Genomic DNA, 6,698 nt, shown 5'->3' with positions numbered 1-6,698 from the left:
TATCCCATTATCCCATTTGATCTTTACAAGTATGCAACTATCATTAACTTTGCTTCAGTGAGAAATTGAAGATTGGAGTTAAATAATATACTCAGCTTCACCAGACCAGAAAAGGAAGCTGAGTAAAGCATCCAACACAGCAAGGACAAACTCAGTAGCAGTAGTCATTATGATTACTTGTGGCTGAGTAGCCCTGATCACAGGGATATTAAGTATATTTTCCCAACGTCACACAGATGGTTTGTACTAGATAATAATACTGTATTTCTTCCCCTTCAACTAGGCTTTTCTCATCAAGCAAGATTGCCTTGAGTTTTAAAGTGTCTTGTCTCTAAGTTCAATACTTTCAGTGAGTTTTATCAAAAGCAATAAGAAATTTCTTTTTGACTCCCTCTATGTGTAATCAATTTGTCAGCAGTGCATGAAGCAATTTTTTTTTTCAGGAAAGTGGTTGGAAGACATTCTGCAGTCACATTCTCAGGAAATCCTTTATTTTAAAACAGTTTCATGAACACATATTGCTTTTCTTATGTATTTCTTAAATCTGCTTAAGCATCAAAAAATAACTCATTAGGCATTTTTTTCTTGTCCTTTGAAGATGTAAGAGAAAATATGGGTTCACTCATATGTTTCCCCAAATACCTGACAAATTTTAAAGAACCTTGAAATTTATCTCTAGGTCTTCATAAAGGAACATAACTCCTTTACCAGAGAATGGTTCCCCAAGTTTCAGAGTCTCTTAGTAACAAAAATGTCAAGAATCATGATTTTCTTAAGGTTAAATACCACCTACTTATTTTTTTATTTTATTTTTTTTTAGTGTTTCTGTCTCTAAAGCTGTTAAGAAAAGAGATAGCTCCTGAAGCTATACATTGTGCATTGGGCATAAGTTGTAGTGTTCACCCAGAGGCTCTGGTCTTTTAACTTGGTTATTCCAGAGGCCACATGTGGAAATAAGACGTAAAGCAGAACTCTCTGCTACATTGGGCACGCAATTCTTGAGGGTGAGACTTCCTGTCATTCATTTCACCGGTGTTTACATAGCATTTATAGTTGCCCTGTAAGGAACCAGATAGTGAGGTCTGAATGCCTGGGACTCCCATTTCCTGCTGTTGTTGTTGCTGATATTGTTAATACTTCAGTTTATATTGCTATTCATAATTACAAGTATAATTACATTTTGCAAAATACATAATTTTTAAAATGAAGGCAAGTACCCTCTGGCTGTAGAGCATAAGCTGTATAAAAATGGTTGTCTTTTATTTTATAATTTGTTCATATAAATTCTTCTAAGAATTGTTTGAAGAGACATACCTTCTGTCTTAACACATTTACATACCATTATCGATTTATGTTTTTAAATTTTTTTTATTTAAAAATGTTTTAGGTGTTTATTTTTGGGAGAGAGAGAGAGACAGAGCGTGAGTGGGGGAGAGACAGGGAGACCCAGAATCGGAAGCAGGCTCCAGGCTCTGAGCTGTCAGCACAGAGGCCAAGGTGGAGCCTGAACTTGTGAACTGCGAGATCATGCCCTGAGCCTGGATGCTTAACCGACTGAGCCACCTGGGTGCCCCAATTTATGTTTGTTTTAAATGTTTATTTATTTATTTTGAGAGAGAGAGAGACAGAGACAGAGACAGAGACAGAGACAGAGACAGAGACAGAGAGTGAGTGCATACATGACATGAGCAGGGGAGGGGCAGAGAAAGGGAGAGAGAGAATCCTAAGCAGGCTCTGAACGGTCAACATAGAGCCCAATGCAGGGCTTAGTCTCACCAACAGTGAGATCATAACCTGAGCCGAAATCAGGAGTTGGATACTTAACTGACTGAGCTACCAGGTGCCCCCATTTTTATGTTTTTAAAAATGACCTGTCTTTGTAGATGCAGATATACATCTTTGAATACTTTTCTGCCTAAAATAGACTATTAATGAGAATTATACCTTCTTAAACAAAAATAGGGCAGAATTATGTACTACAGCAATCATTGCCAGTAAATCTTAGATAAAAAACATGACCCCTCTTGAATATAAGCCATATTGGTTGAATTCTTTGAAACAGTTTTTATGAAACCCATGCCTTAGGTTTGAATCTTGGGTGACCCAATTAATTGTCTTCCATTAAAAAGTTGCAAATTTCAGTCTTAATTTAGGTCAAATAGAAGTTATCATTGGCATATAGAATTGAGTAAAATCATACAGTAGAATTGATGAAAATCTACCAGTGAGTTGTACCTTAAACTCATAATCGAATCTAAGTGTTGAAATGGCCTTCGGAAGTAATCTGACTCAATCTCCTACTTCTCTAGGAATCTCTCTGTTAACATCCTTGGCTAATGCTTACCTGCTCACTTCTCAAGGGAAGCATACCTGATTTCGAGATGTTACAGCCATTAGGAACTCTTACTGATATTGAACCTAATGGTGTGGTGTCCCTACCATGTCATTATGAGTTAGTCTTCTTCAGAGTTTTCTCCCTCATTTACTTGAATGCCCTTCAAGTATTTAGACAATTTGTGTGCTTTCCCACAGATTTCTCTTCTTTTCATTAATCTCTCAACCATTGTTTGAATGATATAGTTCAAGACCTTTTACCATTTAGCTCACATTCCCCTAAAACACACTCAAAGATATATTAGTATATATCTTTAAATGAGGTGCCAAAAATGATCACCATGTTCCACATGTGCTCTGACCAGCAGAGCCTACAACACTGTCCCTTCATGTGATCTAATCATATGTTTCCATCATCATATCTGGAATATACACTTTCATTTGGCAGTTACCATTTGATTTATTCATAGAAAATCTGAGGACAGTATTATTCTTTTCTTAAATAATAAAATTTGTTTGACCACGTGTGTATGTCTGGCCCTACTCTCAGAAAGCTTTACATTTAATTGTAAATGCCTGTGTTTGGCACATTTGTTGGCTTCTTTTGCTTGGTGTTAATTTTCATCCATTTCACCTGTGTGTCCCTTCTGAAAAGCTATTCACAAAGAGTAAAATAATTTATGAAACATGGCAGTGCTTTAGCGGTAATTGGCTCATCAACTTGAATTGGTTTATTCATAAATGAATTATTTATGGCTAGAAACTAATTCATTTAAATGATCAACGAATTAATTAATTAATTATTCAACTCAATTTTAATTTTTAAGTGACCGCCATATTCGAGACATTGTAATAAAGAAGAAAGAGACAAGATTTCTCCATAAAGCTGTTGTTCTTCCAGAGAACTTATAAACAACTGAGCAGAAAAAAATATATATAAGCACAAGGTAATAGTACAATGTGAAGGGGTATCCATCCATCCATCCACTTATCAGTCATACTCTGGGACAATTAAGTACCTACTACAAATATCCTTGCTATCTTCTCATGTATCTTGGGATTTAGTTCCTTAATGTTAATTTTTTTTTTTTTAGTTTTATAGTGGGGAGACTTTTCTCCTTGATAAACAAATTAAAAACAAAATGGGAATTGAATCATATTAACTTAGTTTTCCAGAATTGTCATGTGTTTTAATATTTTCTTATGATCTTTCTTTTGTTGATTTCTCCTTTGATTTCATTTTGGTAAGAAAACACACATGTTTTGTATAATGTATAAGGTTTTTGGTTTTACTTGGTAGCTAGAATAGGGAAAATTACAACTACTTTATCATCTCAAAGCAGAAATCCTGGTGGTAGTTTCCTATATAACATCTATTTTCTCCTTATTACTAGCATAGCCTCATTTTTATTTGGGAAGGCAATGTGTCAAGTTAAAAATACTTACCTCCCTAGACTCCTGTGCCTTTAGGGATGGCCATGTGATCAAATTTTGGCCCATAATAAAACAGCTAAAGTCTACTAGGTAGGACTTTTAGAAAAGCTACTGTTCTGATAAAAACAGACACCTTCACCTTTCTTCCCTTCTTTCTGATTAACATGCATACACGATACCTGGAGGTACAACAGCTATCTTGTGCCCAAGAGAATAAAATCTACCCACTGAGACTGGTAGAGAAAGAAGCTAAACAGAACTTGAATTCTTCATCAACTCCTTGAGCAGCTGCACCAGCCTTAAAGTTCCCACTAAGGAATGTTTATTATGGGGGAAAAAAACATATAGGTTTAAGCTATGCTGGTTGACTCTTTGTTATGTGCACTAAACATAATTCTAACAAGTTACTCATTCTGTTTTTTTTCCACTCAATTTGGAATCAAGCTTTTACTTCACTTTCAAAATTCGATTCAAGGCAAGTTCCACTAGGATGACTTCCATGGTCCTACCCTGAAACAGAAGCCCTGCTCAGCTGCCTTCTCACCAAATACCACCTTCTTTCATCATTAATCTAACTGCATTGTTTTCTAAATTTATGATCCTTTCTTCACTAAACAACTTGTTGAGGGCAAGAATTATGCCTTTTATTTGGCCCCCCACTTTTTTTTTCTATGTATTGCCAAGAATTGGAGCAAAGACCTCACGTGGAACCAAGTGACTCACACAGTAGTAAACACAAAGTAAAGCAATGATCTTGGCTTGAGCTATCTAGTTCAGTGGTCTGGCAGAATGTCACATACAAGTGCAGGAATTGAAAACAATGTTTTTTTGGCTGTCATTTCGAGCACAGTAGAATAATGTTAGGGGAATGGAAAAAGTGAACACCATTTCTTACCATGTTCTCCCTCATATGGCTGGTCTCCCTCTGCCCCTGTGTTCGATGCTGCAGAGATTACTCACCAATTAGCCCAGGGCTGACTGAACAGGGAGGGGCCAATCACTGTTCTCCAGCTACAGCCAGACTTGCCTGCACAGCAGTACCTGTGGCTCTAGCATGGACTTCTGTACAGGAATCTGGCTCTGGCAGTGGCAGCTGGAGAGGGTAATAGGATCTCCTCCTGAATGAAGGAATTGAATGAATGAATGGATGGGATCCAGTGGTCACTTGCAAAGAGACCAGGAATGATAAATTAAGATGATAAATGATAAATTCAGACAGATGCTTTTGACATCTACCTCCCAAACTACTTGCTCCAAGAGGAGAAGCCATCTCCCATGGGAGAGAAGTCAATGGGGTGAGTGACCATATTCTCACTATTGGGTCTTTCCAGGAGCCAGGGCTTCAAGGAACAAGGCTCCTTGTTCCTTCTCTCAACCATTCCCTCTACTCTTTCTACTCTCACACCTTGTGCTGCTGCTTCTCTTTCTTCTTCTTGTTCTTCTTCACTGCCTTGCTGGCTTTTGATTTGTTCCTTGCCCTCTTACTTGTATCACTCTCAGAGTCTGAACTGTCAGTAGGATGACTTCTTGTCTATGTTTCTTTTTCTTCTTTTCCAGCAGCCATAGGAGTTAGTCCCTGTTACTCTCCAAACTGAGGACAGGTCTCACTGAGTGAAGGAAACTAAGGAGTTTCTTTATTTTTCTAGAAGAATTCCTCATGGGGTCACACTTCTCAAACTCTGCTGACCGTGCCTCTTCCTTTTCCTCTTTCTCATCAGGTATCAGAGAATGTTTGGTCCCTCCTTCTTGCACAAACCAATCCTTTGCAAAGTGGTCTTTATAGCCACACTTCTTGCAGGTGGTGTTCAGGACAGCCTTGAAGATGATCTGTCCCACGGAATCATGGAAGGGCCACCTCTGTCTCTCTTCTTGCTCAGTGATAGCATTGCTGGGATTGAGGTCTTTCTCAGTCCCTTGGTTAACAGCTTTCATGGAGAGGGATACTTTTATTCTATCATTTTCATCTCTCAGCCAATAAGCTTCATGTACACCTTTTCTCTGACATCTATCTCAGAGGGCTGGAGATATGTGACATGATGACATGGATGGGCAGGACAGGATGACATGTGAGTTTGATGGAACAGATCTTGCTTCCCACAGCGTGGGATTTTGAGAAAGTGTTCATAGTCTGTTGCCATAGCAACCTCTTCTTGTAAAATAGTGTGGAGAGCAGGCAAGTTCTCTGTGGTCTCGGGTCCTCCTCATCTTTAATGTTCTATGGCTCCTCCATTTCTCTTCTGCTAGAAGTAATTCAAGTGTCTGTGTCAACTCCCAGTCTCCTGGCCACAACATTGCATGAAATGCCAAAACCCAGGCCTTATTTGGCGCTTTTATTTGACAATTGGGCAGTACTCAATAAATGTTTGTTAAACAGATAGATGAACAAAGTTTTCTCAATAGGATGTGTGTCATTGCAGTTTTTTGTTGTTGTTTGTAACTCTTTTCTAAGTAACCAGCTTTATAGAATATGGCTGTGTTGGCATATCTCCTTTTCCTTGGCACTACTGGAAGTAGCTGAGACACTGGACAGGAATTATTGCCAGAGTTATATTAAATACATTTAATTAAAGTAAAACAACATCAATTCATCTGTTCTTTATGAAATTGGCAAGCCAACTTCATCTATGGTGCCAAATTTTGGATATATATGTATTTTGTATCTGAAAAGCAGTTTACAGGGCCTAAGGATGTGGGGGAGCTTCCTGTACAGACTTGTGTGGTGTTTTGGCTCCCTAAAGTTCTCATGCGATAAATGGAATTGTTCTTCTGGGATCCATCTTGGAATCACTATGTACTTGCTGTTTGGTTGCCTGTGTGATGCCAGGATGCCTTTATGACCATCCCAAACCCTCACTGATTTTGCCTGAGAAGGAGTGAACTATTCCTTTCTGCTGGAGTCATCATTTTTTCTCTTCGCTAACTGGAGTCTA

General features: G+C 38.2%; 1 pseudogene; it reads right to left on the bottom strand.

The window, feature by feature from the left end:
- Positions 1 to 5,137: 5,137 nt before the first annotated feature.
- Positions 5,138 to 6,210, bottom strand: LOC121029687 (nucleolar protein of 40 kDa-like; annotated as a pseudogene).
- Positions 6,211 to 6,698: the final 488 nt, after the last annotated feature.

This window comes from Herpailurus yagouaroundi, unplaced genomic scaffold (genome assembly GCF_014898765.1).
Source record: "Herpailurus yagouaroundi ecotype Mexico unplaced genomic scaffold, PumYag 139, whole genome shotgun sequence".
Lineage (NCBI taxonomy): Eukaryota > Metazoa > Chordata > Mammalia > Carnivora > Felidae > Herpailurus > Herpailurus yagouaroundi.
The sequence above is the reverse complement of the archived record's forward strand: the minus strand, read 5'-3'. Positions and strand labels throughout refer to the sequence as shown.